Source organism: Sarcophilus harrisii, chromosome 5 (assembly GCF_902635505.1).
Source record: "Sarcophilus harrisii chromosome 5, mSarHar1.11, whole genome shotgun sequence".
NCBI lineage: Eukaryota > Metazoa > Chordata > Mammalia > Dasyuromorphia > Dasyuridae > Sarcophilus > Sarcophilus harrisii.
Window position 1 is genome coordinate 112706836 of NC_045430.1, and position 21645 is coordinate 112728480.

At 31.9% G+C, this 21645-nt stretch overlaps 1 pseudogene; it reads right to left on the bottom strand.

Annotated features, from left to right (window-relative positions):
- Positions 1-1976: 1976 nt before the first annotated feature.
- Positions 1977-18087, bottom strand: LOC100924247 (annotated as a pseudogene).
- Between the last annotated feature and the right edge of the window lie 3558 nt (positions 18088-21645).

Consider the following 21645-nt stretch of genomic DNA (forward strand, 5'->3'; position numbering starts at 1 on the left):
AATATCTTTCTTTCACATCTAAACTTAAAGGTTTAAACTCAATAAAAATGCTGGCAGGAATTATGAATGTACTTTTGACTATATTTAAAAGATTATTTTGTTGAAAATACCTTCATATTACTAATTGAGAACACATCTTTATTATTTTTATTAGTTATCTTCAGGTAAGCATACATCTCTATTTTTATCTCTTCATTGGTAATATCATATTCATTGAATAAAAAAGCTATGTTTGTTGTATCTTTCAGGAAATCTTGTGTGGTTTGGAAATGTGCAAGATAGACACATTATTGCAGGAAATCTTTTAAGGCAGTTTTCTCTTTCTTGAAATGCCTTTTTTGTGTGGGAAAAAATATAGCCATATCTTTATTTTTTACCTTTAAAACAAAGTGATTAAGGATTTGTTTCCATGCATGAATAACATACTGCTAATCGTATTAGTAAAAGATCAATATAAAAATACTCCACAAGTTTTCCCTTTTGCACTTAAAAATATTGTTCTAGTGGTAGAAAGGGTATAATTCAGGATTGCATATTTTTCTTATTGTTTAGGATACACAGAACATTGTTAGTCTTAGTACTAAACTGATGGAACCTCACAAGTATATGGCAAAGCAGTAGAAAACATAAGTACACATAATTGAGATCAAGAACAAGGACAAGGTTAGAATTGTTACAATGTGGAAGCATGGCAACATAGTGATAGTAAAAAAAAAAAAAGTACATATTTTAATAAACTATATTTTTAAAAAGTTTTTTAAAAGCTGCATTATGTGATTTTTGTACTTACTTGCTAGAATAATAAACCATGTAATAGTTTGAAAAAAGGTAATGTGAAAAGAAAGTGTTTTTTTCTAAATTACTAAAAGGCAAAGTTCTAATACATAATCAAAAAGGTTTTAAAATATAAATGGAGTAATATTCCTTAGTAAGAAAAGTTTTAATGAAAAAAAGCACTTTCCAAGTTTGCAACTATGTGAATGGCTAATTCAGAGTTGTAGTAAATGAATGCCTTACTTGGAGGGAGGGAAAAAGAAGAAAAAGGAAAATCTTAGAAACAAAACAGTAACCTAGAACATCAATCTTTCTTATCTAATGCATTTGACAGATGTTAACTATTCTGCTTTTTAAACATTCTACCTGTGACAAAATTTACTCAGTTTTCCACTTAGTATACAATATAGTGTAAATTAATCCTAGATTCCAGAATATGTCAAAATACTGCCTTTATTTCTTGGTGAAACCAAATATTTCAAATAATCTAACCAAAATATTTATGTTAAAGAGAAGAATTGTCCATTAATAAAAACATACATGGAACCTCTGTTTGAAATCACAGTAAAAGCTTGATTCTTGAAAGCAGCTTTACTGTAGAAAGCATTAGCATGATTCAAAGATCATAGTTGTGTTATCCATATTCCATTTTGATATGCAGTATAATATTATATAGTGAACTTAGGTTGATAAATTTTTGATGTATTAAACATTTTTTTACTAAGTACACTATACTGTTTGATATATATATATATATATATATATATATGAAAAATGATTTAGAAAGTATTTTTAAATTTCCTGCTTCTTAAAGAGAAAGATCTTTAAAACATAGTTAAAGTGTTTATATTACAACAATGCAACTTAGTACAGTGGATATTTTGGTAACATTTAATATGAGCAAGAAAAGGATTTTCAAAAAACAAGTTTTTAGTATATAATTTTTAGGATTTAGTTGTAATAGAATGTTAAAAAAATCATTTTTAAATAAAGCCATGAAATTGTGATTAGTTCAGAAGGTTTTATTGGGGAAAAACTCATTTGTAACAAAAATTTGGCATTGAATGAATGCCCCACTCTTTAAGCAAAACTTACAAAGATTCAAAAGGAAATAGGGCAGGGCTACAACATTTACAACAACAAACATTTTCTCTTCCTCTTTTTGACAGGCGAAGGGCAAAAATCTTGTTCTAATAGCTTTATCAAACAGTCTTGAGACCTGCTTATGGGAATGCTGAACATTTCAGATACTTTACAGCACCAATCCTCTTTGCCACGGCTAAACTCTGTGGCTAAGTAATTGGAGTCATCTTCTTCTCCTTTAGATTTTTCAATCATGTCTTTATCATCTCTAATGTCAAGTTTGGTGCCCACTAGAATTATGGGAATATTAGGACAATGGTGTTACATTTCAGGATATTATTTTCATGATCATTTTCATATGATGCAGGATTTACAAGAGAAAAGCAAGTTAAAATACATATGTTTGTAAATGGGACAAGAGACAAAATCGATCATAGTCTATTTGGCCTGCTGTATCCAATAAATTCAAATTGATATATTTTTTATTTACCATAATATTGGCAGCATAATTGTTAAAACAGTAGTGATGTATTCACTAAAAAAGACATTGGTCATATAATTGATCAATAGGAAAGTTTTACCTAAAACTCCATTGCTGTGGCTTCTTCCTTTGCCTTCCCAATCTGAGCAGGGCCAGCTCTTCTCCACTTTCCTTTTCCCTTTTGTTTGGGCTCTTCCTTTGTGTACTTTTCAGTCATTTGTATGATGGCAGAGATGTAGAGCATTTCTGTTAGCTTGTTTATGACTTAGTCATGTCTTCATGAAGTATTTCTTTCATTCATATTTTCTTTAAAAGATTCCATAGATGAGATTGCCTCATGAATTGGTAGTTATAAGGGCAGACAGATGGTGATAGATTGAGATTTCAACCCATTTCTCTTGAGTCTTAATTCAGTGCTTTTTACATTATGCTTTTTCAGATGAGAGAGTCAGAGAGACACAGAGAGAAAGACAGAGAGACAGAGAAAGAAAAAGGGAGAAAGAGACAAAAAGACAGAGAATGAGACAGAGACAGAGAGACAGAAAGACATAGAGAAATACAGAGAGAGAGCAGAGGGAGACAGAGAGACACAGAGAGACAGAGACAGAAAGAGGGAGACAGAGACACACATGAAGAGAGACAAAGAGACACAGAGATGGATAGGAAGAAACAGAGACAAAGATAGAATTATAGAGTTTGAACTAAAAAAATGTAGTGGTTAAAAAAAAGATTATCAAAAGTAAAAAGTCAAGATTGAAGGAAAATCTGAGACCTTTCTAAGCCAAGGCATCTCTCCTTGAAGACAGACTGCTCAGTGATTATCTGAAAATCATAAGTTAAAAAGCAAAATAAATAAATAAATAAAGACCCACTTAAAATTTTAAACGCTCTGGTTAATGCAATTCAGGAAATCATAGAAGAAAATTTCTTCAGAATTTGAAAAACAGCACACCAAATACAAAGGATACAAAGATACATATATCTTGAGAGATAAATTCCAAAGTTAACTTGTCCAGAAATGTGATGATCAGCATTAGAACTAAAACATTAAACAAAAAATCTTTCAGGAATCCATTTATATACTAAGAATAAATAAATTAAATCACAAAGCTTCCTTGCTCACAAAAAAATGTGGTGAAGGGTATGGAAAGCTTTTCTTCAGTTTATGAATACCTGGGTTAAAATCCTGTTTCTGACACTGCACAGCTGTGAGATCATATACAAATCCAAGTCCTCAATGCTGCAGGCATCTTTCTCTCAAAGACTTTAGGTTATGACTTGTTAAAACAAATTTGTTTAGAAGGAATTTCCATGCTGGGAGTTCCTCAAACTGATTAAATCAGAAATCACCACAAAAACAAATAAGTAAATATTAAATAAACTTGCAAAAAATTAAGTTAATCATTCTTCAACCCATGATAACATGTAATATACAAAGTTAAACATAGGAATCATTAAAAAATTCAATAAGAAAAGAAATTTCATTAAAAGTAATTAATTTTTTCATTTTTTTGAGTAAGCAAAACATAAAGGGACTATTTGCCATGAAAACCAGTCACACAAAGTAAGCTTAAGAAAAATAAACATAATCATATAGCAAAAAAAGATTAAGCTGTCAAATTAATTTTTATATAGTTTGTTTTTAGACAAGATTATTTTCCCTGCAATATTTGCAACTTGTCCCAAAAGTAATTAGATTACAAAAACAAAAAAAATGGGGGATGTATTTTAAATAGATCAATCAAAGAAAGCAGAAAGATCAAAATAAGAATAATGTAATATTTCTGCAACTAGCATTCATATTCATTCATTGACAAATGAACTGTCTTCAAATGAAAGTCTTTGAAACAAATGATAGGGATAAAAAAGACTGAAGCATCAAATAGGTTTGCCTACCCTTCATAACATTAATCAGAAAGGGGAGATCCTAGGCAATTTCTACTCTTAGGTCATAAATGTAAGACGCACCAATCTATGAAATATTGAACAAAATGATCCATTTTTGAGGACCATTCTATAGCTTATTCTAAGGTCTTATGGTCTCCTGTTCTAAATTTTCCATTCTTTTGTTTTATTATTGACTGTAATGGAGTGCTTGCTCTTGGGCAGGTAGGTAAAGTAGATAATTAAAGTAAAGTCATTCCTCCTATGCTACCAACTTTATTTATGTGGGCTATTACTTCCTTTGGGTACCACTTTCTCTGTTCCTTCAACTATCCCTCCAACTCCCATGGAATAAGTTATCTTTTAAACAAGGCTTCCTATAATGATAGATACCCGATTCAGTGCCAGTCAGGCAGCTTCCTGAAGTGATACAGATTCAGTTTGATAATCAGAGGGAGAAGCCTAAGTAAAAATATTTTAAACTCTGTGTTGAATATGAATCCTCATTTAGGAATTTCTGTCTTACAGCAATAGCTTGGATTTTATAAAAATCACTTTCAAATATCTTAATTGTTCTTTTTAGAGGCATCAAGCATAAGAACACACATTTTAACATATAATCTTGATTCTTATCAAGCTTCTATACCTCTTCATCATCATCATCACCACCAATACTATCATTTTCATCAATCATTATAACAGCTATGATTAACATGAAACTTCAAGTTTCAGAAAGTTTTATTCACACTTTCTCTTCCTATATCTTGACATAGATATATTTGTATGTAAATTTATGGATATATCTATGTATCCATCTATCTGCCTATCTTTCTATCTAGCTATTGTATGTGTATATGTAATTTGATACCAAAATCATAGATTATATTGCTATTATCTCTTTATGAGTTAAGTAACTTTGTCAGGGGCACATAATTAATGAGAATCTTATGCAGGCTGCAAATTTATATCTTCTCAACTTATGAAAAAATGAGGAAAACCAGCAAAACCTATCATTACATTAAAAAAAATTCCAAAATATATGTATTGTGGAACATCTATAAACTTCAATCTCCATAAAGCTGGGGGTTTGGAGTTTTCTCTCCAAACTCTTTTTTAATGTCCTCTTTCTTTATAGCACCCTACTTATTTTTGATGTGTGTGTATTTGTTCTTTCCATGGATAATGTTGCAATAATTATGTATGGAGGCAGCTAATTACTGCAGTAGATAGAGTACTGATCTTGGTTTCAAGAACACAAGTTCAAGTCTAACCTCAAAAATATCTTATTATTATTTTATCAAGGTTGCACAAAGTATACCTTTTTTATTTGATTGGTTTTGTGTTGTATGTAAAATGACCTTAATATTGTTATCATTTTTGTTATATGGGTCATGGACTAACTATGAGTACTAAATATTATTTTCCAGACATTGAAGTTGTTCTTGATCTCCTTAAGGAACATTTAAAAATTTAATTTATATAAATTTTTATTAGATGAGCAATTTGATGTCCAGATTCTTAATGTATTTTTGTAATTATTTTGGATGGAATTTCCCTTTCCATTATAGGCTCTTGAGTTTTTATTATTATTATATTAGACAATTAATTTTTGAGATTTATTTTTTTAGTATGGAAATCTCTTGAAGTTATTAATCTTTTCAATGAGTATTTTGGATGATGCTCTAGAAATTTCCAACTATGCCATTATATTAGAAAGTAAGAAAAGCTTTTTTCTCCTTTTTATCTATTATTATAGTTGTGGTTTCTTTACTTTTTTGATAATGCCAGAATTTACAGAACAATACCAAAAATGAGTAGGGAGAGTGAGCATCCTACTTTCCTTACACACACACACACACACACACACACACACACACAATCACATTTTGTTGGTTCATTTTAAAACATAAACAAGTGTCACTTTGAAATTCTTTGTGATTCTTTGTGATAATCATATATTTTAGGGTATTTGGGTTTTTAGTATGATTAATTAAACTAATTGTTGTTCTAACATTGGCCATCCTTCCCTGCCTAGCCTTCTTGAATAAATCATTGTATTCTGTTTTACAGAACTGTATTTCAATTTTATTTATACATCTTTGAACCAATATTCAAAAGAAATATTGATTTGTTAATCAGTGGATAGCATATTGGCCCTAGAGTCAAAAAGACCCAAATTCAAAACTTCCCTCAGTCACTTAGTACTAGCTGTGTGATGCTGGAAAAGTCACTCATCCTTGTTTGCCTCCATTTTTCATCTAAAAAATTTACTGGAGAACAGAAAATCACTCCAGTATCTTTGCCAAGAAAATTCTAAATGGAGTCATAAAAAGTTGGACATGAATGAAATGACTAAACAATAATAAAATGTAATTTTATAAAATGATTCTGGTTTCTTTCTCAATTTTTGAGAATAATTTATGTGGGATAAGTAATAATTTGTTCTTTAAAAATCTCATGGAATTCTGGGAATCCATATGATCCAGGAATTTTTCTGTTTGGTGCTTCCTTTACAGCAAGTTTTATCTTCTTTTCTGAGAATTACTTAAATTCTATTGAGTTCATTATTTATTTAAATCATTTGAAATCTATATTTCGGCTTTTATCTACTTGAATATTTTATATTTTTGAAGTTATTCCTCTATTTTTTGTGTTCTAAGTTTTGTTTACACGTAACTATAAAAATTGGTTTTCATTTTTTAAAATTCTTTTGATTTTGTTGTGATTACATTTGTGCTTTGCTTATTCGTATTTTATTGCTCTGATTATCTAGCTTCCTTTTTATAATCAGATTGACTAAAAATTTATTAGTGTTTATCTTCTAAATAATATAACTTAAAGAGGAGGTGAAAGAAAGATGGTAGATTAGTCTATCCATCTGAATTTCCTCAAGTTCAGCTGGTAATGACTGATAAAAACTCAGTTCTGGGTCACAGTTCAAAAGTGGAGAGGAGTCTGGTGGTTGCTCTAAAAAGGCAGGGTCCTTAGCTGCAGTTCCAAGTCAAAGAGGACACTAGCATTTGTGGCTGCAGGGGACAAGAGGTTCTTCCTGGATGTAGACCAGGAGAGCAGTGACCATAACCTTGGAATGATAACTTTTCACATCACTTTGGAAGCATCAAAAACTTGCAGGTCTCAAGACTCTCTCTGAAAAGAGCAGCATGTAAAAGCCTAAAACTTGGTATAGTGCTTTCCCATACTCATATGAAAAGAGCCCAACTCTGACATGAGTTCAAAATTAAGGAATAGATTGGAAAAATGAGAAAACAACAAAAACAACAAAAGAATTTAACCGTAAAAAGCAATTGTGAGGGCAGGGAAGACCAAGAAATAAATTCAAATAAACACAAACAGCTGCCAAAAATATCTTGCAAAGACAAATACCATTTTGATCCAAGCCTCACAAGTATTCCTGGAAGATTTGAAGAAAGAGATTAAAGGGTCAGAGGAAAGTTTGGGAAAAGAAATGAAAGTAATGTAAAAAAAAAATCTGAAAAGAGAATTAACATTTTATTTAAAAAATAAGTTGAAGACAATAGTGTTAAAAAAAATTGAATTGTTTTAATGGTGAAGAGGCCCAAAATTTAACAGGAGAAAGAACTACTTAAAAGCAGAATAGGCCAAATGGAAAGGAAGGTACAAAAATTCTTTAAAACTAGAATTGGGTAAGTGGAAGCTAATGACTTCATGAGACACCCTTAAAAATCAATAAAAAAAATTTAAAAATTAAAAAATATAAAATATCTCATGGAGAGGAGGGAGCTGGCCTGGAATTTACATTAAGGAAGGATAAATTAGGAAATTTTTGGACTATCTGAAATCCATGATAAAAATAGAAACTAGAAATCACATTTTAAGATATTATAAATGAAAACTGCCCTTATACAATAGAACCAGAAAGCAGAATAACGCTTAAAAGAAGAATCTATTGATCATCTTTTTAAAGTGATCCCAAAAGGAAAATTCAGAGGAATTAATAGTTAAATTCCAGAACTTCCAACTCAAAGAAAACTACTTCAAGTAGCCAGGAAGAAATTCAATTGACATGAGGTCACAGTGAAGATTACATGAGATTTAGTGATTTACCTTAAAGATGCAGAGAGCTTGAAATACAATAATTCTGAAATAGAAAAGAACTAGGATTTCAACCAAGAATAATCTGTCCAGAAAACCTAAGTATAATCCTTCAGAGGAATAATTGAATATTTATTCAAATAGAAGGCTTTAAAACATTTCTGGTGAAAAAATCAGAGCTGCACAGATTTGACATTCAAACAGAAAACTCAATATAAAAAGAAAAACATGTAAAAGTAATCAAAAGGGGCCCAAAAAAGTTAAGCTTTGTTTACATAATAGGAAGATGATACATGTGATTCCTAAGAACTTCATCAATATTAGGACACTTAAAAGGAGTTAACGTAGATAGAGAAATCATGGATGTTTTAAAGAGACACATATGAAATTGAAAGACATGCACAGAGTTTAAAGAAAAGGCTGAATTAAAATTAATATCCTTCAGTTGAAGATAAAAAAGGGAGGGGAGCAGGAGTAGCAATCTTGATCTTTGGGAGATATACTAGGCAGCCACATAGCACAGTGGGTAAAGTACAGAATCAGGAAGACTTATCTTCCTGAGTTCAACTCTGACATCAGACACTTTTTAGCACTATGACTCTAGGAAGATCACTTAACTTTTTGCCTCAATTTCCTCATCTGCAAAATGAGTTGGAAAAGGAAATGGCAAATCACTCCAGTGAAAATACCAAGAAAATCCTAAATAGAACTATAAAGATTTGGACATGACTGAAAATAACTGAAGAACAATAATAAAATAGAACTGAGTCAAATTTATAAAAAATAAAAACCATTTCCCAATTAATAGTCACAGGATATAAATAGGAACTTTCAGAAGAAATGAAAGGTGTTTATATTCATATAAAAAAAGCTTTGAATTACTATTGATTAACAAAAGACAAATTAAAAGATTTCTGAGGTATCAACTCATCGTTATCAGAAATGGAAAAGCTGGAGGGATTGTGGGTAAAGTAGATAAACTACTAAACTATTTGTGGAATTGTGAACTGATATAACCATTCTGGGAAACAATTTGGAACCAGTGCTAAAGGGTGATAAAACTATACATACATACCAAATATAAGGTCTGTATCCTAAAGAACTCAAAGAAAAAGGAAAAGCACCTATCTGCACAAAAATATTTATAGTATCTCTTTTTTTTCCAGTTGGCAAAGTAGTGGGAATAAAGGGATTGTTCATAAGTTACATATTGGTTTAGAAAGCTGTAAAATATTATTGTAATGAAGTATTATTGTGTTGTGAGAAATGATGGGGGGATGGATTCAGAAAAATGGCAATACATGTATGTTTTAATAATCAATCATAAAAGAGTTGGTTCCTCTAATCAATATAATGATTAAAATTAGTTCCAAGAAGCTTATGATGAAAAAGTACTATCTACCTGCAATAAGGAAATTGATGGATTCTGGCTGCGAATTCAAAATTAATATTTTTAAAAAGAAAGAACCAAGTTTTCATTTTATTTATGATTTCTTTGCTTTTTTTAGTTTCCAATTTAACTATTCTCCTCTAATTTTAAAGATCTTTTCTACTTGCTTTATATTTGTTTAATTTTTGGCTTTTTAAATTTTAAAATGGATATTCAGTTAAATAATAATTTCTTTTTCTATTTTGCTAATATATAAATTGTAACACTATGATTTTTCCACTGAGCACTCCTTTTGCTCTATCACAAAACTTTAGCATTTTGTTTCATAATTATTATATTCTTTCACATAATTATTAATGGTTTCTAATTTGTTCTTTGATCCATTCATTATTTAAGATTTCACTGCTAAGTTTCCATTTGGTTTTTGGATCTTTTGTTGGTGCTCCCTGAGCTGATTAATATTAATATTATTATTATTAGCATCATGTAAAGGATACATTTACCATATTTTTATATTTGCTTGCAATATCTCTAGGCTATACTAAATGGAACCATAGTCACTATCTCACATGATTTTAGCAATTATCCTATAAAAGATCAGAGTGCTTGGAATATAACATTCAAAAAAAACAAAACATTTAGGCTCATTGCCAGGGATAATATACAGAAATATTGAGTAAAAATCTAAAAGGCAAAATAGATCTTTATGAAAATCAAGGATTTCCAACAACTCCTAATGAAAATACCATATCTTCATAGAAAATTTGTGGTACAAAAGTAGAAATCAAGTGAAACATGAAAAAGTAAACATGAATGAACCATCATAATACACTAATGAGATAAATATGCCCATTTTAATATGGAATGAAGACATATGTCCTCTCTGAACTCTGTATTCATGTCTGGTCATCAAGTCAGTATATTAAGAATGATGGTTCGAGAATGATTGTATTATGTTTTAATCAACTTAAATTAAGTATAGAAAGAGAGGGGTAGATAAATACATTCATAAGGTAATGTAGGGAAGAGGGAGATTCATATAATCAGGATGTTCAAGCAGAATTCTATTTACAAAATGAGGAAGAGGAAAATATATGACATTTTAACTTCATTCTCATGTGAGCTATTCAAAAGCAAATTATTAGATATACACATACAATTGAATAAGGAAATATATTTTATTCAACAGTAAAATAAGACAGAAAAGGGAGAAAAGGAGCAATAAGAAACATTATTTAGTCGACAATAATGTTCAAAAGTATTTATTTCTATTTCTTTTTGAAGTGACAAAGTACTGAAAACCAAGGAGGCCCCCATCAATTGGTGAATGCATAAACAAATAATGGTGTATAAATGTAACAATATTAGGAATGAGAGATGATGAAGGGGAGGTTTCAAACAAACTTGGGAAAACTTGCATGAAATAATGCAGATTGAAATGAGCAAAACCAGAACAATAGAAACAATGCAAACAATATTGTAAAGCAAACATCTTAAAAAATTAGGATCTCTGATCAGAGATATTGTGATCACCACAATTTCAGAGGACTAATAATGTCACTTTATATCCATATTCTAATAGAGAAGTGATGAATTCAGACTGTTGATTGAGACATAATTGCTGTTGGAATGTATTTTGCCAATGATGGAATTTATTTTATTTTTGTGAACAGGTTTGTAATGCAGATTTTTGTTTTCTTTTTTCTTGAATGGAAATAGGAGAGAAATTGATAGGGAGAAAAACCTAAATGTTTTTTAATAAAACAAGATAAAATTTAATTTAAAAAATTTTCATGGTATTTTTACATCCCAAAGGATTTAATATTAATTATTCAATTTGACTCATGCAACAATCATTTAATTACAATGCACTGTGTAGCCACTTGGGATAATTGAAACAAGATTAAGAAATGGTTCCTGTTTTTATAGAACTTACACAGTAACTGTGGAGACATAAGAGATACACAAATAAGCAAGAGATTAAAATAAATAAGTAATAACAATGAAAATAATTATAGGAAAGAATTGACTATACTAAGAACAGATGAAAGGTAAAAGAATGGCATATACATTTAATGGAAAGAAAGACAATTTTTGATTTTGGGGATATATAAAAGTTTGGTGGAAAAAGTAGCATTTGACCTGAACTTTAAAGCACAAAAAAGATTTCAAAAAATATAAAAATGCAGAGGCATAACTCTAATAAGGAGACTGGTGAGTGAAGATAAAGAATAGAGAAAGTATTGGAAGTGTACAAGTGAAAGTGAGTATGTTATTTTAAGTTATAATTATAGTAATTAAAAATTAATTATTATTTTTTAAAAAAGTAATAATTATTGTTATTTCTCTTTGATAGGGGTATGAACTAAGGTCTACCATTTGAAGCTTTTGTTGCCTGAGCATAACTGCGTGTATATATAATGCTATACCTATGTAAGTGGAATTCATGCTGAGTATTTTTATGGCTATATAACAGGAATATAAAATGGTATTACTCAACCTATTTTTGAATAGATACTATAACACATTACTATCTTTTACTATTTTTCAATTCTTGCTTTGTCTTGCATTTACTATTACATAGTTGTTTAAAATATTCTTGATGATTTTCTAAAAATGAAGCTTGCTCTCCAGTTTGTATATTCAGTTTAGTCCTTTGATAATATTTAATATATATATATCATATCATTATATTAATATTAAATATATACATATCTTTTAATTTTTCTTTGGGTACTCATTCAAGGATAGATGATAAGCTAGACATAGGTGATCAGATTAATCAATCACATATTTATACAATGTCTGCTGTTTCCAACAATTCTTTCTACACCACGTGTAATTCAAAAAAATTATTTACAATTAGAATAAGAAGATAATTTAATTTCTACCTATTATTCATGGACATCAGTGATAAAGGTTCCATAGATATCAGAATATCCTAGCATTACTTTTCATGACAACAACATTATAAAGAAAGTATATTTCTACCAATTGAGAAGTGACTAAATGAATTGCCATAAATGAATGCAATGTAATACAATTGTGGACTAATAAATGATAAGTAAAATAAGTACAAAGAAGTATGGAAGACTTACATAATTTTAGGTGAAATAAATAAAACATGTACATATGGACCATAATAATGTAAATGGAAATAATTATCGTAAAAATCAAAAGCAAATGTTGTAAAATTATAAAAAACACCACAAATGACACCAAAGAAGGGATACAAGAAGATACTTTCACACTACTTGTTAATATAGAACTGGGAAGTCCACAGTTTTATTATATGTAAAGGGATGAAACTCCAAAAAGGTATGCTTGAATCAGACAACCCAGCACTTAAGGCTAATTACCTATTTGACAATGACTTTATTAGCATATGTTTGGGAAAATGGCTCTTCTCACCATTGGTGCTGGCTCAATGTTTGTTTGATGTTAAGATAATCATAGACAAGGATTAGAGGGTGGGGTGAGAGATGTAAGACTTCATTTGACCACAGAAGTAGGAGGAGAAAGGTGGAGATTCTAGACTCCAGAAATGAGAAAAGATCTTTGGCAAAAGTCCTGGCAGTTTACGTGCTTCTTTAACTTCTCCCCCTAAAGACCAAGGACTTTTATTTATCCTGACTCCGTCTGTTCCTGAGGCCTCCAGGGAACTACTCCGGAGTTAGCATTTATATATATTGAACATATTTTCATAGCTTTTTAATGTCATAATCATTTGTATTGATTTATTTCTTTTTTTGGTTTTGGTTTTCTTTTTTTTAATGGTGTCATGTGGGATTTTGTGAAAGAAGAGTAGGAGTTATTATAGAAAGAATTTTGGTGATATAAAACAATAAAAATAATGCTAAAATTTTATTTTTACAAAGAATATGAACTGCCATCTGACAACTCTTATTGCTCTCTACTTATGAAATCATTTTACATTCATTTATTTCTACTTTTTTTCTACTTACCTGTATATCTGCTCTATCTTCTGTAGGAGATAAGCTCCTACATATCAATGAATTTTCTTAATTGTTTATTTCCTTAATATTTTCAACTGTCTTAGAAAGGGAATATTGCTTGATACAGAGGTCTACAAATTACCAAAATGAACTACAGTTAGTAGATTTTTATTACACATCATAGAGAACAATTAGTAAAATAACTGAGCTAAACATTTACAACATAAGTATGCTTACTTGTCTTTAAAATTATATTTCTATATAACTCTATAACAATTATAGTTAATAATATCATGCTTATAGCACTTTAAGATTTGAAAAAGTCTTTGCACATGTTTTCTCATTTTATCTTCTTATATTTCAGGTTCTGTTATTATCTCTATTTTAAAGATGAAGAAACTGCATAGATTTAGCTGCCTTGTCCAGGGTCACAGAACTAGTAACTCTGAGGCAGGATGTAAACTTAGATATTTTTTTTTTTAATTTAATAGCCTTTTATTTACAGATTATATGCATGGGTAACTTTACAGCATTAACAATTGCCAAACCTCTTGTTCCAATTTTTCACCTCTTACCCCCACCCCTCCCCAGAGGGCAGGATGACCAGTAGATGTTAAATATATTAAAATATAAATTAGATACACAATAAGTATACATGATCAAAACGTTATTTTGCTGTACAAAAAGAATCAGACTTTGAAATATTGTACAATTAGCTTGTTTTTATTTTTCTTTTTTTTTTCTTTTTTATTTAATAACTTTTTATTTACAGGTTATATGCGTGGGTAACTTTACAGCATTAACAATTGCTAAACCTCTTGTTCCAGTTTTTCACCCCTTACCCCCCTACCCCCTCCCCTAGAAGGCAGGATGACTAGTAGATGTTAAATGCATTAAAATATAAATTAGATACACAATAAGTATACATGACCAAAACGTTATTTTGCTGTACAAAAAGAATCAGACTTTGAAATATTGTACAATTAGCTTGTGAAGGAAATCAAAAATGCAGGTGGGCATAAATATAGGGATTGGGAATTCAATGTAATGGTTTTTAGTCATCACCCAGAGTTCTTTCTCTGGCCGTAGCTGGTTCAGTTCATCACTGCTCCATTGGAAATGATTTAGTTGATCTCGTTGCTGAGGATGGCCAGATCCAACAGAACTAGTCATCATATAGTATTGTTGTTGAAGTATATAATGATCTTTTGGTCCTGCTCATTTCACTCAGAATCAGTTTGTGTAAGTCTCTCCAGGCCTTTCTGAAATCATCCTGTTGGTCATTTCTTACAGAACAATAATATTCCATAATATTCATATACCACAATTTATTCAGCCATTCTCCAACTAATGGGCATCCATTCAATTTCCAGTTTCTAGCCACTACAAAAGGGCTGCCACAAACATTCGTGCACATACAGGTCCCTTTCCCTTCTTTATATCTCTTTGGGATATAATCCCAGTAGTAACACTGCTGGATCAAAGGGTATGCACAGTTTGATAACTTTTTGAGCATAGTTCCAAACTACTCTCCAGAATGGTTGGATTCGTTCACAACTCCACCAACAATGCATCAATGTCCCAGTTTTCCCGCATCCCCTCCAACAATCATCATTATTTTTTCCTGTCATCTTAGCCAATCTGACAGGTGTGTAGTGGTATCTTAGAGTTGTCTTAATTTGCATTTCTCTGATTAATAATGACTTGGAGCATCTTTTCATATGACTAGAAATAGTTTCAATTTCTTCATCTGAGAATTGTCTGTTCATATCACTTTGACCATTTTTCAATTGGAGAATGGCTTGATTTTTTATAAATTAGAGTTAATTCTCTATATATTTTGGAAATGAGGCCTTTATCAGAACCTTTGACTGTAAAAATATTTTCCCAGTTTATTGCTTCCCTTCTAATCTTGTCTGCATTAGTTTTGTTTGTACAAAAACTTTTCAGTTTGGTATAATCGAAAATTTCTATTTTGTGATCAGTAATGATCTCTAGTTCTTCTTTGGTCCACAGGTCTGAGAGGTAAACTATCCTGTGTTCCTCTAATTTATTAATAATTTCATTCTTTATGCCTAGGGTCATGAACCCATTTTGACCTTATCTTGGTGTACGGTGTTAAGTGTGGATCAATGCCTAGTTTCTGCCATATTAGTTTCCAATTTTCCCAGCAATTTTTATCAAACAGTAAGTTCTTATCCCAAAAGCTGCGGTCTTTGGGTTTGTCAAAGACTAGGTTGCTATATTTGTTGACTGTTTTATCCCTTGAACCTAACCTATTCCACTGATCAACTAATCTATTCTTTAGCCAATACCAAATGGTTTTGGTAACTGCTGCTCTATAATATAATTTTAGATCTGGTACAGCTAAGCCAACTTAGGTATTTCTTATTTAAAATTGAGCACCCTATTCATCACATGACCTGTAAATTGTCAAACTTGCACAGATATTTAAATTTTTCACAAAAGTATAATCTTGCATACTTTTGGGGAAAATATTTTTTTTCACATGCAGGGATGGGCTTTTGGATAATAGAAAGACTTGAGACTTGGAAAAGAGGAGGATTTGTGAGAAGAGATTATTTATGATTATCACAACCCATCCATGCTTGCTTATTCGCTGTTATTTACTCTTTGAACCCAAAATGCAAAAGGAGATCCAGGACTAACTCATCAGTCATTCTAATACCTGAGTCATTTCTTTGAGGGTCATCTGCTTTAGACTAGACATAATCTGAAGGATGGACTTAGAAAAACAAAAGTAGCAGTATAGGTTGCTGTCCTTTATTTCTCAGAAAGGACTAAAATGACATTTCTACATTAGAGTTAATTTACAGTGTGGCCGATCAGACCAATATGAGCTTGGAATGCTCTGCTACAGGGAGGACACAAATAATCCCTATGAACATCTGGGGTAGACATTATAATTGTGTGCCTCATGTTTTCTCTGAGCTAATTCAATTCTGCTTTACTCATATAGTACAGCACTTTGTCTGATGTTGGGCAATCCTGTGCCACCATCCCCCATGTCACTCAATCAATTCTAAAGTTGAGAGACCTTTCAAGTGTCCTTGTATCATTTTTTCTGGCCATCTGAAAAGTGCTTGCTCTATGTGAGCTCTCCATAAAATAATCTTTTTTGACAAGAGCACATTTGGCATTTGTAAAATGTGGCCAGCCCAACAAAGTTGTGCTCTCTGCAGTAGAGTTGGAATGTTTGGCAGTTTAGTTTGAGAAAGGACATTAGAACCTGGTATCTTATCTTCAGGCGATCTTCAGAATCTTCCTAAGACAATTCAAATGGAAGCAATTCAGGTTCCTGGCATGGCACTGGTATACTGTCTTCAACTTGAAAATACTACAAATTAAAACTAAGTGGAGGGAATGTTGGTGCATAATTTTTTTTGTTTGCAGATGAATGTGCATTCAATGCAGTCTCCAAAGCTGAGATACAACAAAATACAGATCAGTCCTCTGCTGTTCACCAATTGATAAATAATCAAAAGATATGAACTATGGCTATAAAATCATGCATATCCTTTGACTAACAATACCACTATTAGACATGAATTCCAAAAGAGATTTTAAAAAAGGAAAAGGATCTACAAGCACAAAAATATTTATAGCAAATCTTTTCTCAGGACAAAGAATTTGGAATTGAGGGGATGCAGATTGGTTTCTGTCCTTTGTCCTCAAAGAGGACCAAAATCATATCACTATATTAGGGTTGAGTTATTAAGTGTGGCTGACTGTGATCAAAAAATACAAGCTTAAATGTTCTATTACAGGTTGGACTCAAATAGTCCCCTATGAAAATTTGGGGTAGACTCTAACTTTGCTCAGCTCATGTTTCTTCAGAGCCAATTCAAGCCTGCTTTGCTCATAGAACACAGTATCTGAGGATAAGGATGCTCCCTGCTAAGGGGTCCTGTGGAAGTGTTTGCTATGTCATACAATCAATTCTAAAGTTCCTATCATAATTCTTGAAAGTGTCCTTGTATTGCTTTTTCTGACCACTTTTTGAATATTTGTCCTGCATGAGTTCTCCATAAAATAATCTTTTTGACAAGCAAACATTTGACATTCAAAGAGTTTGACCAGCTCAATGGAGTTGAGCTCTCTGCAGTAGAATTGGAATGCTTGGTAGTTTAGTTTGAGAAAAGACCTGTGTCTGGTATTTTATTCTTCCAGATAATCCTCAGCATCTTCCTAAAACAATTCAAATGGAAGTGATTCAGTTTTCTGATATGATGTTGTTCTAGACTGTCCAGGTTTCGTAGGCATTCAGTAATGAGGTCAGCAGAATGGGTCTGCAGACCTTTAGTTTGGTAGTCAGTGTAATACCCCTTCTCTTCCACACTTTCCTTTAGAGCTTCCCAAACACTGACAATGCATTCAATTCCATCAAAAGTAATGTGTAATAAAAATTTAGAGAGATACAGCATTTTTAGATTTAAAGAGATGCAGGCTGAATCTCATTATCAAGGGGGACATCTTTGGAAAGTATACTGCTAAGTGAGCAAACTTATCCACAGCATTCACTATTTGCTTATGGTTTCATGTATGAATGATGTAGTACTGATTAATGGAGTATCTGTGTTTTTTGGTGTTAATTGTTAAAACAAATTAGCACCACCAGCAGAGAATCAATCCATATTTTTTTGTATCTCAGCTTCTGAGGCTGCATTGAGTGTCCAGTCATCTGCAAACAAAAAATCATGCACCAAAACCTCTTCCACTTTAGTTTTTGTTCATAGCCTTTTTAAGTTGAAGAATGGTAGCCAACTTTTATTCCATGTTTGTCTTCATTGAAGGTGTTTATCAACATGGCTGGAAACTTCATGCTAAAAAGCATGAGGGCAAAAACACAACATTTTTTTACTCCACTGGTAACTGGGAAAATTTGGGAGCATTTCCCATTGTCCAGAACCTGGGCAAGCATGCCATAAGTAAATTGATGTTTTATACTAATGAACTTCTCTGGCAACCAAATTTTGACATAATTTTCCATAAATCCTTATGACTGAGAGTCAAAGACCTTGGTCAGATCTGCAAATATAGTATACAGACCTCTATACTACTCCTGGCATTTCTCCTAGAGTTGTCAAGCAGTAAACACCACATCAACTATTCCTAAGCCCCTTTTGAAGCCACACTGGCTTTCAGGCAGATGATTTTTTTCTACGTATAGGGTCAGTATGTTAAGAAGGACTCTAGCAAGAATCTTGCAAACTGTCCACTCCTTTTCTGCTTTATTATTGCCAATTGTATATTGACTCAACTTAACTCCAAGTTGGCAACAAAGAAACTTACCCTTCAGGTTAGCAACAAATATTTCTCAGAGAAGTACTCTAATCTGTTGACATGAATTATTCTAGTACTCTCTTTGCCTTGTGACTGCAGAATTTTTTGAATGCAAATATTTAATTCTGAGAGAATGTCTATGATTAGTCCAGTACTTTGCACCACACATTGCATTTGTCATTCTCATATCCTATTTGTCTCTTCTCCTAACAAACATGTAGTCTATTATATGACAACATTTGTTGTGGGAATGCATCTATGAAGTTTTAATGCATTTAGGTAAATGGAATATTGTTGGATGATGAAAAGGTTATATGATGTAGAAGTCTTGATTTTTCTGTTTCCAATACCATTCCTCCTAAGGTCTCCCTGACATGGATCTGGTAGTTTGAACCTACTATAGCATTAAAGTCGCCCAGTATTATAAGTTAGTCCTGTTTTTGGAACATTGATGATAAGGGTTTCTAGGTCTTCATAAATTTTTTTGTTTGACAGCATCAGGTTTGTAATGGTACCAATGATTGTGACATGGCATTTTTTTGCAAGTGACAACTGCTTTGTCATAAGCCTGTCATTCATTCCTTTTAGAAGGCATACAAGCTTGTTTACTAGATTAGTTTTGATTCCAAAACATACACTAGCTTCACAAGCCTCCCTTTCCCTGGCCATTCCAGAAAAATATGTGTCCAGCTTTAGTAAGCTGGTCTTCATTTATGGACCTTGTTTCACTTAGGGTTACCATTTGGATTTGATAATTGTTGAGTTATCTCACAACAAAAGCTGTTCTTTTTTCAGGTCTATTGGATTTTGGGTTGTCTATATGTGTGTGTACATTCCATGTACTGATAGGGAGTGGAATCAACTTATCAGAGGTTTTTGTACAATTTTTAGTGTTTCAACTACAAGATGTAATTCACACCCCAGCCTAGAATTGGGTAAGAAGATAATTTTAGGGCAGTGAAAAGACAATCCTATTACCTGGGACACCTGTGTTCAGAATTGTGACTACATTTCCCCAGTGTATCTCCACCTGTTGCTTCATCACTTGCTCATTACCAGAGGGTTTTGGGGGTAGAAATGGTAAAATGGTATGGTAATGTCTTGATTCATGAGTAAATTGGATTCAAGTGAGGTAAAGCTGCAAGAAGTCATCAGCCTCACTCCCTTTTTTAAAGCCACCATGGTCTAGTGGCAGGACAAAGTCAAGAAAAAAGGTGATGACTCAAGACACGTGGATGACCTTGGGGTCTTAGATGTCTAACCAAACTCTAAGCACTCCACAACATTTGCTTCATTTGCCCTAATGGCCATTGGAACAAATTTTTCTCATCTGCCCATTTCACCAGGGGAAATCTTTCCATGCCTGGAGTGGACACCTCCCTAATTCACCAACTTGTTGGCAAACCCTCAATTACTCTAAGGCTGGTGTAGCTTGTTTGACAAAAAGGTTTACTGGGATATGGTTGATGTACAGGTTACAACTTCTTGGAGCCACAGCTGAGAGTTAGGTAGATAGATCATGGACACAAAGGTGGAAAGCTGTCCCGTAAAGGATTTGGCAACCCTCATCTCACAGATACTATTCTTTCCTGAATGCTTCCCAAGGAGATGTCCATCAACTGGGGAATGGCTAAATAAATCATGGTATGTGATTATGTTGGAATATTATTGTTCTATAGAAAACAATGCGCAAGATGCTCTTAGAAAAACCTGGAAAGACCTTCATGAACTCAACAAAGTGAAATGTATTGTGTACAAGGTAATAGCAATGTTGTGAGATGGTTATCTGGAAATGACTTTGCAATTCTTAGCAAAATACAATGATTCATGCCTCCTCTGAAGGAATTATGATGAAATATGTTATCCATATCCAGAAAAAGAAATGATTATGTCTGAATAAAGATTAAAACATACACTTTTTTAAACTTTGTTTTCCTTGAGATTTTTGGGGGGAGGAGGGGATTTATGTATTCTTTTACAACATGATTTTTATGAAAAAATTCTAAATGACTTCTCATGTGCCTTCCTCATTGAACATAGGGATGGGGTGACAAGGAGAGAATCGTGACATCAGAGTTTTAAAACAAATGTGAAAAATATTGTTATATACATACTATGGGAAAATGTTTTAAAATAGTAAGAAGAAATGCAAATATGCAGCCTCAAAAACAAAAAAGATAAAGTCATCACCAATGAAGAAGAAATTAAAGAAATTAGAACAAGTTTTCCCCAATTAAATGCCAATAAATCTGACAATCTGTGAAATCAATGAATATTTAAAACATATAAATTACTTAAGTGAATAGATCAGGACATTTAATGCCTTAATAATTCTATCTTAGAAAAAGAAATTGAACAAGGCATTAATATTCTCCTTAGGAACAAATACCTAGGGCCCAATTGGTTCATAAGTGAGTTCTACCCAATTATTTCCAAGATTATATAGACTATTTGGGAAAATTGGCAAAGAAGGAGTCCTACCAGAAAAAGTTAAAACATGAAAAAAGGTATAGACCAATTTCTCTAATGAATATCAATGCAACATTTTTGAGCAAAATACTAGTAAGGTAATTACAGTAATATATAATAAGAATTATACATTATGACCAGATGAGCTTTATACTAGGAAATTCAATATTATTCAATATTAGGAAAACTATCAACATAATTAGCTATATCAATAACAATACCATTAGAAA